The sequence below is a fragment of the Sorex fumeus genome, unplaced genomic scaffold, assembly GCF_029834395.1.
Source record: "Sorex fumeus unplaced genomic scaffold, SorFum_2.1 ptg000051l, whole genome shotgun sequence".
Taxonomy (NCBI): Eukaryota; Metazoa; Chordata; class Mammalia; order Eulipotyphla; family Soricidae; genus Sorex; species Sorex fumeus.
In genome coordinates, this window is record NW_026606108.1 from 14,405,325 (window position 1) to 14,423,599 (window position 18,275).

Below are 18,275 nucleotides of genomic sequence, written 5' to 3' on the forward strand. Positions count from 1 at the left end.
TTACAGCCTGTTAAGACTTCCGCAATAGGAATTTTCTATTCCCATTCCTCTCAGAGCTCTTAATAGGAATGGCTCTTCTGTTCCTATGCCCTCTCTTATTACAATGAGCCACTCTTTACTAGTCTAACCAACTACTCCTCATTTGTATAGGTGGTTGCTCTTAGTCACCCTCTCTGCAGACTTCTGGTTCAGCATTGCAAACATTCAACTGACATTTTCTTTTTTAATAGACACCGCATGTCTTGTTCTAAAGGATGGTAACTTATTTTCCCCTGAAGCTCTAGGAAACATCATAATGTGTGGTACATAATTAGCTCTCTGAACATCAGAAATGTATATTGAATATAGTGTTACAGAAATCTGAACAGTTAACCGACACTTAGAAGGTATGTGTCAGAAGCCAATTTTTGCTTATGCTTAGCTCATGCTGCAAAATCTGAGTCATTAGACTCATTCACACAAGATTTATATACAAGGTGCTTCAAAGGGTATGCAGTGATGAATACATTTCCCATAATTACAAGTGTTTTCTCAAAGTTTCAGCCCACCTCTAAATCTTGTTATTGATAACCCTTCAATCTTATTTTCGACAGTCTTGTCTAGTCTCTTTGGTTCTCATCTGATCTCTGGGAGAAATTTCTCAGATCTTTTTGGTCCTTGGGAGTAATTTTCTCCCACCTTGGACCTGCTCAACTCTTGTAGTGATTTACTGCCTAGAGTTTACTCCTAACTCCTGTTTATACAGAGGGATCTTTTCCGTTTGGATTTCTGTTTTCCATATTTCTGCACAATAGGATTACTTAAAGACCATAAGTAATGATCTGGGAATATTAGATGATTAAAATAAAGTTAGGGACTGGAGAGATAAGGTTCTTGCCTTGCATGTTGCTGACCCAGGTTCAATCCCCGACACAGTTTATGTTCCCCCTTAGTACTGCTGAGAGTGATTCCTGAGTGCAGAGCCTGTAGTTAGCTCTGAACTCAGCTCGGTTAATTAAATCGGTTAATTGTAGGCAGGTAGACCAGAAGGACCCCATAGCCATGGAATTCCTGCGAAGTAATAGCCCTGAGGCTGCAAAAAGCCCACCTTTTAGACACAGTAACTAAGGCCTGATAACACTTCACCTGGCTCCAACAGACCCAGGAAAGACTGGATCAACCCTCTGAGAGAAGCTCCACCAGGAACAAAGTCCAGAAAAGGAATTTTAAAGAAGACCATCAACCACTCCCAACTCTGCCCCCTTGGCAACTGCCCTAGCAACAGACTTTTATCTAGGTAGGAGCCCCACATGGGGAAAGGTTAGAAAAACCCTATCAAAGCCATCATAAAGGAAGAGCATGCATACACTGCATGAGCCCATATACTGCTTGTGCCCATCTGGCCAAATACATGTGGTGCCTGAGCACATGTGTCACCCACATCTCCCCTCTTGAGATGTATACACGGCTCTCTGCCTTTGGAAAAGCCTAAGTTCTCTCTTGAATGAGTTACTCCCACTGTTTTTTTCTCCTTCTCCTTCCTCAAAACCTCCAAATAAAATTTGTTCTGACCTCACTGTTGTCCACCCCTAAAAATCTTTTCTATGAGATAGGACAAAAAAACCTTGGGTAAGGTCTAGAACTATCTTCCCTTTCCTGCAAAGAGTAATCAGTCCCTTGCTCCATCCTGGGTCTGTGGCTCCCTAAGAAACTGGGCAGTGAGGATTAACTTCTGGGCTGAGCAGACCAAGTGGATGTCAAATGTGGCTTGAAGGCCACTGGTGGAGGTAGTCGGACTCTGGCTGGTGCCATGCAGTGACTCATGGACAACTTTATCAGTCCTAGACTTCCCGTCCATCCCAGGCTGGTAGAAGTGGATAAGGAGAAAGTGATCATCTCAGGGGCCAGAGCAATAGTATAGCGGGTAGGGCATTTGCCTTGCATGCAACCAACCCAAGTTCAATCCCTGGCATCCCATATGATCCCCAGAGCACCACCAAGAGTAATTCCTGAGTGCAGAGCCAGGAGAAACCCTTGAGCATCACTGGGTGTTAATAAAAAAAAAACAAAAAACAAAAAAAAAAGAAGGAAAAAAGTGACCATCTCTTTTCTCTTCCTCACATAAACCACCTGTGGGGGTCCACCAATTTCAGTATGGCCCCCCCAAACAAAAAAAATTGATAATGTGCAAACAGCAAAAGATGTACAGAAAGACTGGCCTGATAAAAGACATTTGTAGCAAGGTAACTTGTTGATAAAATCTGGAGGACAGTGATTGTTTTAAGAGATAAAATATAAAGGACTAACAACTGTCACTGGTATTTAAAACAAAGAAATAAAGAAAAAATTTACATCATGTTTTCCCTCTTTTTGATTTTTTTTGACAGGTAAGTGGGTTATCCATTCAAAATTTATTAGGCAGAAAGCTATCACCAGAAACTATTACCTTTTCCTTAGTAAAAGACTCACTTATCTTGTAAATAATGACAGTCTTTGTTTTAATAGCCCTTTAACATTTGAAAAGCTCTTTGGCTAAACAATATCTTTCTGTCCTTTGGCAACAAACAAGACATTCTGTGACTAAAGGATAGAAGGAACAGACTAGTTCCTGCCTTCAAGAAGCCTTCAGCCTGGGAGCAGATGGAGAAATTCCTTCAGGAAAGGAATTATTAGGAGGTTTTTATCTATGATCATCCCCCCAAAGGTGAGGACTTTCCCCAAGTGGAGGAAACTGAGCTTTGCAGTGAGGGCAAGAGTGGGGTGCCTGTTTAGAGATTGGCAAATACTGGAGAGAAAAGGCTTAGATAGAGAGAAGTAATATCCCGAAAGGCAAAATTTGTCAAAATATGTCAAAATTCTCCACCTCCAAGAAAATGATAGTGGTGATGTAGGCAGGCAGGCAGATCGAGAAGGACCCCTCCCAAAGCAATGGCAGCAAATTTCCTGGGAAGTAATAGTCCTGGCCTCATGTAGAACTGGTGCCAGTGCCAGTCCATAACACACTCTGAGGCAGAAGGACCCTTACAGGGATGACAGCAGCAGTGACAGAGATCAATTAAGGACCTGAAAGAGATTCATCAGAAACTCCAAAGCTATTCCTTTGACACCTGCCCAACCCCGTCTAACAGAAGCTCCTGCAGAATCAAAAGGCCAGAAAAGAATTTTCAAAGAAGACCATCACCACTCCCAATTCCCTTGGTAACCTCCTTAGCAATGGACTATTATCCCACGTGGGGGCAGGTTGGAGAAACCCTATAAAGGACACCTTGAACAAAGGAAGGGTGCACATATGCTGTCTGGTTCCATGTGCTGCCTGTACCCTTGTGGCCGAGCACATGCATCTCCCGCATCTTCCCTCTTGAGATGTGTACTTTCATGCTTTCATGTCTAATGCTAGAATGTGTGTAGGGCTCTCTCTGCCCTTGGAGAAACCTGATTCTCTTTTGAGCAAGTTACTCTCCAATCTTTCCCACTTTTTCTTCCTCCTTCCCTTCAAAACCTCCAAATAAAAGCTTTAATTTTACTGCCTATCTACTCCTGAAATTCCTCTCTGGGAAGTGAGACAAGAACCTAGTAACCCTGGGGTCCCGGGTGGCAGAGGTGGATCAGGAGAAAGTGACCGTCTTTCTTTTCCCCACTTCACATGAGCCACACTTGGGTGCCCATCGACATCAGAGGAACAAGTCATCTGTACTTTTCCTAGGAGATCTGTGGCCCTTTGAAACTGGGGATTTTTAAAAAAAGACATTGAAATATAGAAAAGGTACACTGCTCTAAGATTAGGGTAGGAAGGATGGTCTATCTCCCACCCTTCTGCTGGAAAGCTAGAGTGTGAAGTTTTGAGCTATCACATAGGCAGTGCACATATTTTGAGACACTCATGCAGAAGGAGTGCTGGGAGGTCAGTCAACCATAGGCCAGTTTGGCCTTCAGTGTTCTGCAGCTACAACTGAAGTTAGTGGCCCCTACAGGTGGCTTATGTGAGGCAGGGAAGAGAGAGATGGTCACTTTCTCTTAATCCACTTCTGCCACCCCAGTACCTACTGGGAAGGCTAGGACTGATAAAGTCTGAAATGAGACCCTGTGCGGCATGGGCGAGAACCCTGACAGCTCCACAAGGTGGCTGGCTGTCAAGCCACACCTGACACCTGCTTGGTCTTCTCTGCATGGGAGTTGATTCATACCACCTGATTCTGGGGCGACACAGACTCAGGCTGGAGCGAGGAATTGCTTTTTGCAGGAAAGAAAAACCAGCCCTAGGCCTTTCCCAGGTACTTTGTCTTGTTCCACAGAAAAGAATTGAAGGCGGAGACAAGCAGTGAAGTAAAACAGATTTTTTATTTGGAGGGTTTTTGAGTAAGTGGAAGGAAGGAGAGAAAGTGAGAGAGTAACACACTCAAAAGAGAATGCAGGCTTCTCCAAAGACAGAGCCTCGGTACATATCTCAAGAGGGGAGATGAGGGACACATGCACTTGGACACCACATGTGCTCAACCACATGAGCACAAGTTGCAGGGGTTCAGGCAGCATATGAGTGCACTTCCTTTGTTCAAGGTGGCTTTTTTGTTTTATTATGTTTTGTATGAGTACTGCTATTTATTCAGCCACTGTTTAGGCTGATTGAATTTTGCATGAACTCCACCTTACTTCCCCCCCCCCCATTTTTTATAATTTTATTTATTGAATCACCGTGAGAGCAGTTACAAAGCTTTCGGGTTTAAGTCTCAGTCAGACAATGAAACACCCGTACCTTCACCAGTGCCCATTCTCCACCACCAAAAACCCCAGTATACCCCCCATCCCACACCCTCCCCCTACCTGTGGGGGGATGATTTCCAAATCACTCTCTCTATACTTTGATCACATTCAACATTTCGACACCACACCCACCATTATTATTTGGGATTGTTAACCCAACACTCAGATCTGCCGAAAAGGCAACAGTAGACAACTTATTTTCTATTGCATATATTATCATGAATAATATATGACGTCGCACGGTTGCAGTAGTGGCTGTGAAATTTTGAAAATCCAAAATTTTAACAATTAAATCGGAAGAGATTTCCTCCCCAAAACTTCTAGGTTCCGAGATCCGTTCCTGAGTCTCTGGGATCATGGCCATTAAGCAGCTTGATCAGGAGCCACAAAGGCCGTTTGTGGGCAGCGACTCACAGTCTTGTTGGGGTAGGGAGGAAAGGGCCGGCTCCACCCCATCCCATGAGGCCCCTCATGTCTCGTCACTGTGGGCCCAAACCTCACTGTCCAATGATCTCTGGAACATGGCGACCATCAGGCCGTCAAGGGGGAGCAGGCGGAGGAACAGCACCCTTTCCCCCCTGGAGTGGCCCAGCGACAGTAACCTGCTGCATGGCCCACACACATTTCTGCCAAAAGCCACTGGGTTTTGAGATTTGTTTCTGAGTCCCTAAGATCATGGCTGTTAAGCAGCTTGATCAGGAGCCACAGAGGCCGTTTGTGGGCGGCGACTTGTAGTCTCGTTGGAGTGGGGAGGAAAGGGCTGCCTCCACCCCCATCCCATGAGGCCCCGTGTGTCTCGTCTGTGGGCCCAAACCTGACTGTCCAATGGCCTCTGGAGGATGGCAGTCACTGAGCCGCCAAGGGGGAGCAGGCCAATGCACAAAACCTATTCCCACCTGGGGTGGCCCAGCACCGGTAACCTACTGCAGGGACTGGATGCATTTCTGCTAAAAGCCATTGGGTTTCAAGATTTGTTTCTGAGTCTCTGGGATCATGGCCGTTAAGCAGTTCAATCAGGAACCAGAGAGGCCATGCCTCCAATTACATAGCTGAGCTGGAGGTGGTTTGGCCTAACTAACTTTTGGCCATTTACTTTCTTGGTAAACTTTGCCCCAAGGTCTTGGGTTCTGGCCAAAGGCACAGCAGAAATTTTGGGGTATCTAGAAGTCTTAAGGCATCATGAGACTGCTGATGCACTCACCTCACAGGTACAGATTGACCTGCTGGCACCACCATACCCCCTCAAGGTGGCTTTTATAGGTTTTTTTTTTCCCCAGGGTGGCCCACATGCGGCTTTCTAGTTAGGTAAGAGTTCATTCTTAGGTGGTTCCCAAGAGGTTGAGTTGTGAATGGTTTATGGTCTTCTTTGAAATTCCTTTCCTGGACTTTGTTGTGGCTGGAACTTCTCTCAGAGTGGGAGTCCAGCCTTCCCTGGGTTTATTGGCACCAAGTGAAGCCTTATCAGGCCCACAAGCTCACAAGGTGGGTCTTGACAGCCTCAGGGCTGGGTGGTTTTACTACTCCCTAGAAATTTCGTTGCCCTGGTGGCCTGTCTAACTGCCTATATCACAGCCGCTGGAACCGCCAGAGAGAATCTTCACAAGAACTTTCCTTTTGCAATTTCTCACCTCTGAAAAATCATGAACAAAGTCAAATGGTCATATTAAGCTCTACATTTTGGAACCAGGAATAGGAGAGTTCTTGTGGATAATGATAATAAAATAGGTGTTGTGTTTGCAAGTCAGACATTTATTTCCTCTTATTTTGATGAGAGCAGTCTGAAAGTTTTTCCTTGCATAAACTATTCATGATGGTGATGATGTTAACAGGGCCCAGGAGATGAAGAAGTGAGGTTAGTGTATTTTCATTTTCACTTTTTTTTTGGTCATGTTACAGATTGAACTCAGGACTCATACTGATAAGGCATGTATTCTATCACTGCACTATATTCCTTGTCTGTAATTTCATTCTTTTTTTGTTTTTTTGTGAGGGGTTGGGGGGTGGTGACATACCTACTTGTACTCAGGATCATTCCTGGTGGTACTCACAAGCTCATTATGATGCCAGAAATCAAGCCCAGCTCAGGCTGCTTACATGTCAGAACTGTGCCCAGACCATTACGCTATCTCTCAGACTCATGTTGGAGTCATCCCAAGAGGTACTCAAGAGGTCCAGGGTCCCACCTCAAACTACTGAGTTATTAATTTAGTGCAAGGGACCAAGTATGTGATATTGCCTGGGCCCTGCAGTCCCAGGGATACCCATCTATCCCAGCAATTTGGGGGGACCTACAGGTTCAAGGTCCTTCAGGGCTATATCTAGTGATGTTCAGGGAAACAAGATTTGCTGGGGATAGAATCTAGGTAAGGTAAATGCAGGGTTTCACTCTAACTGTGGTACTGTCTCCCTTCCCCTATAAGCTCACTTTTCAACCACGCAGTTCAGGTGAAGCTGCCCTTTCCCCTGCCTCTTGGTATGTACCATGTTTGTCCTAGTCTTGAAGTTTAATAAAGCTTCAGCAAAGAAAACAAGGAAAGATCACAGAGATTTTGTCTTGTGACTTTTCCTAAGATCAAAGAAAGAAAATACTTTCTTAAGAGATTGCTTAATAAGTCATGGGTAAACCTGAAAGTGCTAGGGGCAAATTTGCTATTGATTGGAAAGAGACTTAGCAAGAATTAGTCACTAGAGAGAATAAGAGTGAAAAAAAATTTTTGGGAGAGTGCTTTTCATCCCCCAAGATTAAAAAAAAATACCCTAAAAGGTCACTGTCACTGTTCTCCCATTGTTCATCGATTTGCTCGAGCGGACCCAGTAACATTGTGAGACTTGTTACTGGGTTTGGCATATCGAATATGTCAAGGGGAGCTTGCCAGGCTTTGCTGTGCAGGTGAGATACTCTCAGTTTCCCAGCCAGCTGTTAGCTGGTTCCGTTTTTTTTTTATTTTCATAAGCCATCAGACCTCCTTTTTGGTTGAATCTATTGAAGAAGGTGTTTACATCACTTATATTTGAAAAGTTGCTGTTATAGATAGGAAAGCTGGGTTATGGAACACTTTGTACTCCAAGCTGATAAACGTGTACCCTGCAATGTCCGTCTTTCTACCAAACAAAACCTGTGCAGCGGGGCATAGCCTTGCTCTGGCTCCAGTGACTGAGTCAGCAGTAAAAGGTATTGATGCTTCTGGCTCCACCTTTCTGCCTCTCAACTCAGGTAATGATTAGACACAGAAGTGTGAAGAGAGAAAAAATCGAATTTTCAAGATGAGCTATTGATTTGTACTAAAGAGCAAAAGGCTGTGACTATTCACTACATAGGAGAAAAGCATGTAGTGAGGGATGATGGCATGGGCACAAAGGCCTCATGAAGAAGAGAAAGCTGGAATAAAACCTTTTTTTCCTTTCTATAAATTTATTTATTGAACCATCGTGAGAGCAGTTACAAAGCTTTTGGGTTTAAGTCTCGGTCATACAATGATAAAACACCCGTCCCTTCACCAGTGCCCATTTTCCACCACCAAAAATCCAGTATAACCCCAATCCTGAACCCTCCCCCTACCTGTGGGGCAGATTATTTCCACATTACTCTCTCTCTACTTTGATTATATTCAATATTTTGACACCAGACCCACCATTATTATTTGGGATTTTACCCCAACACTCAGATCTGCCGAAAAGGCAGCTGTAGACAATTTATTTTCTATTGCTGATTATGAATAACATATGATGTCACATGGCCACAGTGGTGGCCATACGATCTTGGAATTCCAAAATATTAACAATTAAATCTGGAGGGATTTCTGTCAAAACCTGCTGGCTTACTAGATTTGTTCCTGAGTCTCTGAGATTATGGCCGTTAAGCAGCTTGATCAGGAGCCAGAGAGGCTATTCGTGGGCAGCAACCAGGGGTCTCATTTGGGCAAGGAGGAAAGGGCTGGTTCCACCCTCACCCCATGAGGCCCTGTGTGTCTCATCACTGTGGGCCCAAAACTGACTGTACAATGGACTCTGGAAGATGGCGGCACTGAGCCACCAAGAGGAACAGGTGGAGGGACAGCACCCTTTCCCCCTGTCGTGGTTCGGTGCCAGTAGCCTACTGCGGGGACCAGACACATTTCTGCCAAAGTCCGCTGGGTTCCAATACCTGCCTCTGAGTCCCTGGGATCATGGTCGTTAAGCAGCTCAATCAGGAACCAGAGAGGCCTTCCCTCCAATTACATAACTGAGCCGGAGGTGGTTTGTGGGTGTGTCTCCCACATACCTAACTTTTGGCCGTTTACTTTCTTGGTAAATTTGACCCCAAGTTTTTGGGGTCTGGCCAAAGGCACAGCAGCAATTTTGGGATATCTAGAAGTCTGAAGGCACCATCAGGCTGCTGATGCACTCACCTCACAGGTACAGATTGACCTGCTGGTGGCACCAAATCCCCTGGAATTATACTTTTATTTTAATTTTGTTTGGTTTTGGGGCCCTACCTGGTGATGCTCAGAAATTAGTCCTAGCTTTGCAGTCAGGAATCACTACTGCAGGGCTTTAGGAACTATATGGGATGCCGGGGATTGAACCCAGGTCGATTGCATGCAAGACAAATGTTCTACCCACTGTAATATCTCTCTGGCCCCTGGAGAAAAAAGTGCATCCAAGAAAGAGAGGCAACAAGTTCAATGGTGAATATAGATATTACCTCTGAGCATGGCTAGTCATGGCAAACACAGACACACAACCCACTCAGACACACACACACACACACACACACACGCAGAAGCACACACACTCTTAAATAAAAGATAATGAGCATGAAGATGCTAAATACAACATAAATGGTTAATATTTATTACCCAAAGAATCATACTAAGTATTTTTGTTATTTGCAGAGCCCTGCTTTGTTCTAGGAGTAGCACTCTCAAGTCCTCTTATCTGAACTGGGCTTCACATCTGAAAGGAAGTCAAGAAAGCTTGGTGGTCAAGTTCTGGCTTTAGACCTGAACTTGATATAAATTCGTGATTCAGTCCTGCAATTTGTTAAAAGTATAAACTTCGGCCAATGATTTTATGTTGCTAAGGTTCATTTCCTTATGGATTATAAGTAGATACTAATAGCTTGAATCTCAAATGAGTGGCCCAAGAGTAATGCATGCGACTAATTATTTTCCTTGTAGGAATAAGAATGGACAGGAAACAATGACAGCGACAAAAAATACTTAATATGATTCTTTGGGTGGTAAATATCAGCTGTTTGATCATTTGACTTCCCGTTAATCAGCGATTTGCTCGAGCGGGTGCCAGTAATGTCTCCATTTGTCCCTGTCGCGTGCTAGTGTAGCCCAGTGATGTCTGTTCATTCTAGGAACATGAAGGGCTTCAAACTGATCAATCAAGGTCTTAACGAAGAAGTCTGACCATCTGGTAGGTGGGCGGTCACGCGGTCTTTTGATGTCCCATGGAATCCAGTCGGTAACAGCTCTAGTCCAGCAATCATCTGCAATCTCATTATGTGTCCAGCCCATCTGATTTTCGATGCCTTGGTAAACGAGACAGCATCCCTGATTCTTGACTGTCCACAGAGGTCAGAACTCTGGATTCTTTCTCTCATTTGAGTGAAACGTGATACTCCAAGCATAGCTCTTTTGATTCCTCTTTGGGAGACCCAAATAGCGTTCACATCCTGTTTTCGTAGGGCCCAGGTCAACTGTTTATATTGTATTTAGCATCTTCATTCTCATCTTTTGTTTAAAGGTGTGTGTGTGTGTGTGTGTGTATAAGTGGGTTTTGTGTGTATGTATGTGTGCCATTATTAGCAACGTTATTAAGAGCTATATCTAGCTCTGTACATTTGGACTGCTCCTATTAGTGTTTGGAGGACCATGCACGGCTGCTAATGAACACGGGCCTTCTGTATGCAAAACATGTACTCCATCTACTAAGCTATGTCTCCAGTCATTATTCAAACTTTTGGGTTTGTGTGTGTGTGTGTGTGTGTGTGTGTTTAGGCCACATCTCACTGTGCTCAGGGATTACTTCTGGACCTGTGCTCATGAATTTCAGGGGTTTCTCCTGCTTCCAGAATGCTCAGGAGACCCCATACAGTGCCAGAGATCAAATTCAGGTCTGCCACATGCAAGGCAAGAATTTTACCTGCTATATTATCTCTCCCGCCCCTTATTTAAGAGACATTAGTTTATAGAACGGTAGGTTTCAGGCGTACAGCATTATAAAACAGCATCTATATAGGATACATTAAGTTTCTTACCAGAAATCTTATTTCCATTATTCACTACGTGACTTACACCTTTTACTTAGTTTATCCATGCTTCTGCCCCCTTTCAGGTCTTGAGTTCCAAGAATAAAATTTCACTGTATTGCACAAATGCTAATACATTTAATAGCAGTATTATTAATATTATCTTTCTTAGAGATGTACCATGTGCATCTGTTAGAGATAGCGTCTGCAGATGTGGACCACTTGGAATTTTCAAGTGGTATTCATATTGATATTTGATATTTCTTTCTTCTTGTCCAAGATTCCATTTGACTCTATTTTGACTCCATTTATCTAGAAGTGACATCAGGTCTAGGGAGAGAGCAAGGAGCAAGCTGTGTATTTTTATCCTGTAGGCTCTCACAGTATACAGGATCCTCAGCTCTTTAAGTAAAATAGAGGTAATCATATGCTGTTTTTTTTAAATGTATCACTTGTCATCCGTTGATCTTTGATTTGCTCGAGCGGGCACCAGTATCATCTCCATTCGTCCCTGTCACGTGCTAGTGTAGCCCAATGGCATCTGCTCGCTCCAGGAACATGAAGAGCCTCAAACCGTTTGTTCAGGGTTTTAACAAAGAAGTCTGACCAACTTCTAGGTGGGTGGCCACGTGTCCTTTTGACGTCCCATGGAATCCAGTCGGTAACAGTTCTAGTCCAGTGGTCATCTCTAAAAAATGTCTCTAATACATTTTTTAAATGTAGAAATAATATATGCAGCCCAGAAGAATAACATGGTTTTTGTTACATGTAATGATTGATTCTTAACTTTTGGAGGAATAAGTAAATCTAATTGTATACAACTTCTGATTGCTGGTAGACCCCTAAAACACATCATTTAAAATTCTTCATTTAAAATTCTTTGATCTTGTTTAGCATAATTTTAAGATGCTGTGTCATGTTTTATATCACTTGTATCACTTGTCATACCATTCTTCATTGATTTGCTCAAGCGGGCGCCAGTCTCCATCGTCCCTGTCATGTGCTAGCGTAGCCAACTTGTGTATTGAGGGCTCTTTCAGGGTCTGGAGAATGAGGCCCATTATTGTTACTGTTTTTGGCATATTGAATACATCACGGGTAGCTGGCCAGGATCTGCTGTGTGGACAGGATACTTTCGGTAGCTTGCCGGGTTCTCTGAGAGTGAGAAACGGCATCGTTCTCTTATGGGAGCTTTGTTTTATAATTTCTGGATCTTGGCCGTTGATGAGATTACACAGTGCAGGGAGGAAGGGGCAGTTTGTGGGTGTGACTACCAAGAGACTGGGAAACAGGGGATCTGGTGGAGGAGGCCCAGTCCCCATCTGAGCAGCTTGAAGATCTCAGCCATGGGTCCCGCATACCTGGGTTGCTTTTCTGGTTCCTTCATGTGTGAAGCTTGTCTGTGCGTGTGGAGAGTGGCCTTGAGCATGGCTGTGGTTGGGTTCTGGAGGTTTTCAGCTGCCGGGGTTATGCTTGGGGCGGGGAGGGAGACTCAACCTGCCCCGCTCCGAGGGGCTCCAGTGAAGTCAGCCTAGTGCAGAGGCAGGAGATTCTGCCTTATATACATTTATATATAGCACTGCACTGCACTGCACTGTCCTCCCATAGTTCATCGATTTGCTCGAGTGGGCATCAGTAACGTCTCCATTGTGAGACTTATTGTTACTGTTTTTGGCATATTGAATACACCTCAGGGATCTTGCCAGGCTCTGCCATGCAGGCAGGATACTCTCGGTAGCTTGCTGGGCTCTCCAAGAGGGATGGAAGAATCGAACCTGGGTCATCTTTGTGCAAGGCAAAAGCCCTACCCTCTGTGCTATCACTCCAGTCCATACATTTATATATACATTTAGAAATATATACATTTATATATACATTTAGAAAATAGCTTCTCTTTGTGGTACATTATTTAGTCTTTTGTCATCTTCAGACCACAATCACACATGATTCTTTGCACAGTTAAGATGGTTGTTAAATGAAAATAATGATGTGGATTTGCTCACTGCTTATTATATAGAATTTAGATGGGTTGATGATGACTGACCATGATGTTCACATTTTCTTCAGTAAGATTTTACTTAAAAATTGCAATTATAAATGGAAAACTCTACAACAAAGCTCACTGTGCATGTTATGGATATGAGCTAGATAGCCCAGCTGGCTTATATTCATTTGGAGAAGAGATTGACAAATCTTAGAATGACTAGGACAGAATTTCTAGCAAACAAAGGACCACAGGTGGGAGGATTTCGTCCAGGCAGCTCTGGAATAGGACACAGTAGTCCACCTTTGGCTCTCTGCATGTCACTTGAGTAACTTTATCAGAGGAGAAGGCTGCTGTTCTGAATGCATCTGAGTCATTCCAGGATGTAAGGAAGAGAACTGAAAAGAGTACAACCTCTAGACTATGGAAGGGGAAAGACTAGAAGTAGGAAGGGACCTTGTGTGTAAGAGAATTCTCAAGCTTTGAGAACTTAGACTCAAATATTCACTTCTCCAGTGAGAGTTGGTTGCTTACTCTAACTGGGTTTTTTTTAACTCTAAAATGGAACACAGATGCTTTATTTGCTCATCATGTCTAGGATAAACTCTGTCATCGTAATTTTAAAAGCTCTCATTCAATCAATCTCATTATTTATGAGATATTCAGTAAACCTAGTTGTGTTATTGATCTGAAGTAAGTTTTAGGTAAACATTATATCTGTACAACCAGTCCAACACAATGACTGGAGCTAGAGTTTATAGCACTACCCCAAAGCTGTTTAGAAACTAGGAGTAGTTTAATGAGTTTGCAAATCAACCCATTCCATTTTCAGATCTTCTGAACCATTAAATGGTAAGACCAGGGTCAGAGAGAGAAACAGAATAGCAAGTAGGGAACTTGCCTTGCACCAAACTGGGTTTAATCTCTAGCACACCATATGGTCCTCCAAGCCCACCAGAAGTGATCCGCCAGAACTTCTGGGCATGGCCCCCCAAAAGCCAATAACAACACTCATAAAAAAGTAATGCAGTAAGAGGGCATGTGTGGTCCCTCCCCAGTCCTACTTCATTTCAGAACCAAGACTGAGGCTTGAAACAAGAGACTGGAATAAGGCAGATATAGGCTGGAATGCAGGGATGCTGTAACAGTCAGAACTTTTTGTAAATTAGATTAATGTAACTGGGATTAGGGGCTGAGATGTGGCTCAAAGGCTGAAGTACATTTGAAGCTGAGTACAATCCCCAGCCACTTCATGGTTACCTGAGCACTCCAGGGTGTGGCCTGGATGTCCTGGGTATGGCTGGCCATGCAGAACCCAACAGCATCACCTTCCAGATCTAAGCACTGAACCACTTGGTCAGTAGAGTTGGGCTCAGCTCCCTGAATAAATAAGATGAATCTTTATTTTCTTTTTGGGTCAGACCCAGCGATGCTCAGTAATTACTCCCGGCAGTGCTTGGGGGAACCATTTGGGATGCTTGGGATCAAACCCGATTCAGCTCCGTGCTAGGCAAGCACCCTTCCCACTGGACTATCACTCCAGCCCCAAGATGATTTTTTTAAAATATTTTTTTATTTTTTTATTTTTTTTTTAAATTTTGTGTTTTTTTTTTATTTATTTATTGGGGCGTTCGCCTTACAAGCGGCCAACATGGCCGACCCGAGTTCGATTCCTCCGCCCCTCTCGGAGAGCCCGGCAAGCTACCGAGAGTATTCGATATGCCAGACACAGTAACAACAAAGTCTCCAATGGAGACGTTACTGGGCCCACTCGAGCAAATCGACGATCAACGGGAGGGCCTTTACCTTTACCTCGAGCATTTATTTATTGAATCACCATGGGAAAGGTTACAAAGCTTTCAGGTTTAGGTCTCAGTCATGCAAATATCAAGCACATTTCCCTTTACCAAAACTTATTTTTTACCATGAAGAACCCCAATAAAACCCCACCCCCCACCCCTCCCAGTCCCTGTGGGGCAGATGAATTCTAGTTAACACTCTATCTGCTTTGATTAGATTCATTGTTCCAATAAAAGATTCACCACTATTATTTAGAGTTTACCCCCCCCCCCCCGCCCCCCGAATCAGACATGCTGACAAAGCATTGTGAAGTGATTTGCTTTCTACAGCTGGGTTCAAGAATTATATGTTGGTTTTGGATTTCTGCTATTTTACTTATTGACCCTGGAAGTATTTCAACTGAAAGTCAGATAGTTAAGAAATTGGTTTCTGTGCTCTGGAGTCGTGGCCGTGCTGGAGAGAAGCTCGCGGGGGGCAACTGGTGACCTCGGTAGGGCGTGAAGGACGGACCGGGACGCCCCCCTTCCCATGAGGTTTTAGTCGCCCCCACACCCCCGGCTCATACCTGCTGTCCACAAGGCTCCCATGTGGCCGCCATCTTTCTTTCCAGAGGGAGGAGGGCGGAAGGGACCAACACCCTTTCCCCTCCGGGCAGACATGATGGCCTGGATTAACGCATAGTCTTTTCACTTTTCTGCTCCAAGCTGCTGGGTTCTGCATTAAGTCCTTGTGCTTCTGGGGCTGTGGCCGTGCTGGAAAGCCGCTCGTGGGGGGCAACTGGTGACCTCGGTAGGGCGTGAAGGACGGACTGGAACGCCCCCCTTCCCATGAGGTTTTAGTCACCCCCACTCCCCCGGCTCATACCTGCTGTCCACAAGGCTCCCATGCGGCCGCCATCTTTCTTTCCAGAGAGGAGAAGGCGACTGGGGCAACACCCTTTCTCCTCCGGACAGACCTGATGGCCTGGATTAACGCATAGTCCGTTCACTTTTCTGCTCCAAGCTGTCGGGTTCTGCATTAAGTCCTTGTGCTTCTGGGGCTGTGGCCATGCTGGAGAGCCGCTCGTGGGGGGCAACTGGTGACCTCGGTAGGGCGTGAAGGACGGACCGGAACGCCCCCCTTCCCAAGAGGTTTTAGTCGCCCCCACTCCCCCGGCTCATACCTGCTGTCCACAAGGCTCCCATGCGGCCGCCATCCTTCTTTCCAGAGAAGAGAGGGCGAATGGGGCAACACCCTTTCTCCTCCGGACAGACCTGATGGCCTGGATTAACGCATGGTCTGTTCACTTTTCTGCTCCAAGCTTCTGGGTTCTGCATTAAGTCCTTGTGCTTCTGGGGCTGTGGCCATGCTGGAGAGCCGCTCGTGGGGGGCAACTGGTGACCTCGGTAGGGCGTGAAGGACGGACTGGAACGCACCCCTTCCCATGAGGTTTTAGTCACCCCCACTCCCCCGGCTCATACCTGCTGTCCACAAGGCTCCCATGCGGCCGCCATCCTTCTTTCCAGAGAAGAGAGGGCGAATGGGGCAACACCCTTTCTCCTCCAGACAGACCTGATGGCCTGGATTAACGCATAGTCCGTTCACTTTTCTGCTCCAAGCTGTAGGGTTCTGCATTAAGTCCTTGTGCTTCTGGGGCTGTGGCCGTGCTGGAGAGCCGCTCGTGGGGGGCAACTGGTGACCTCAGTAGGGCGTGAAGGACGGACTGGAACGCCCCCCTTCCCATGAGGTTTTAGTTGCCCCCACACCCCCACTCATACCTGCTGTCCACAAGGCTCCCATGTGGCCGCCATCTTTCTTTCCAGAGGGAGGAGGGCGGAAGGGACCAACACCCTTTCCCCTCCGGGCAGACATGATGGCCTGGATTAACGCATAGTCCTTTCACTTTTCTGCTCCAAGCTGCTGGGTTCTGCATTAAGTCCTTGTGCTTCTGGGGCTGTGGCCGTGCTGGAAAGCCGCTCGTGGGGGGCAACTGGTGACCTCGGTAGGGCGTGAAGGACGGACTGGAACGCCCCCCTTCCCATGAGGTTTTAGTCACCCCCACTCCCCTGGCTCATACCTGCTGTCTACAAGGCTCCCATGCGGCCGCCATCCTTCTTTCCAGAGAAGAGAGGGCGAATGGGGCAACACCCTTTCTCCACCGGACAGACCTGATGGCCTGGATTAACGCATGGTCCGTTCACTTTTCTGCTCCAAGCTTCCGGGTTCTGCATTAAGTCCTTGTGCTTCTGGGGCTGTGGCCATGCTGGAGAGCCGCTCGTGGGGGGCAACTGGTGACCTCGGTAGGGCGTGAAGGACGGACCGGAACGCCCCCCTTCCCATGAGGTTTTAGTCGCCCCCACTCCCCCGGCTCATACGTGCTGTCCACAAGGCTCCCATGCGGCCGCCATCCTTCTTTCCAGAGAAGAGAGGGCGAATGGGGCAACACCCTTTCTCCTCCGGACAGACCTGATGGCCTGGATTAACGCATGGTCCGTTCACTTTTCTGCTCCAAGCTTCCGGGTTCTGCATTAAGTCCTTGTGCTTCTGGGGCTGTGGCCATGCTGGAGAGCCGCTCGCGGGGGGCAACTGGTGACCTCGGTAGGGCGTGAAGGACGGACTGGAACGCCCCCCTTCCCATGAGGTTTGAGTCGCCCCCACTCCCCCGGCTCATACCTGCTGTCCACAAGGCTCCCATGCGGCCACCATCTTTCTTTCCAGAGAGGAGAAGGCGACTGGGGCAACACCCTTTCCCCTCCAGACAGACCTGATGGCCTGGATTAACGCATAGTCCGTTCACTTTTCTGCTCCAAGCTGCCGGGTTCTGCATTAAGTCCTTGTGCTTCTGGGGCCGTGGCCGTGCTGGAGAGCCGCTCGCGGGGGGCAACTGGTGACCTCGGTAGGGCGTGAAGGACGGACCGGGACGCCCCCCTTCCCATGAGGTTTTAGTCGCCCCCACACCCCCGGCTCATACCTGCTGTCCACAAGGCTCCCATGTGGCCGCCATCTTTCTTTCCAGAGGGAGGAGGGCGGAAGGGACCAACACCCTTTCCCCTCCGGGCAGACCTGATGGCCTGGATTAACGCATAGTCTTTTCACTTTTCTGCTCCAAGCTGCTGGGTTCTGCATTAAGTCCTTGTGCTTCTGGGGCTGTGGCCGTGCTGGAGAGCCGCTCGTGGGGGGCAACTGGTAACCTCAGTAGGCGTGAAGGACGGACTGGAACGCCCCCCTTCCCATGAGGTTTTAGTCGCCCCCACTCCCCCGGCTCATACGTGCTGTCCACAAGGCTCCCATGCGGCCGCCATCTTTCTTTCCAGAGAGGAGAAGGCGACTGGGGCAACACCCTTTCTCCTCCGGACAGACCTGATGGCCTGGATTAACGCATAGTCCGTTCACTTTTCTGCTCCAAGCTGTCGGGTTCTGCATTAAGTCCTTGTGCTTCTGGGGCTGTGGCCGTGCTGGAGAGCCGCTCGTGGGGGGCAACTGGTGACCTCGGTAGGGCGTGAAGTACGGACTGGAACGCCCCCCTTCCCATGA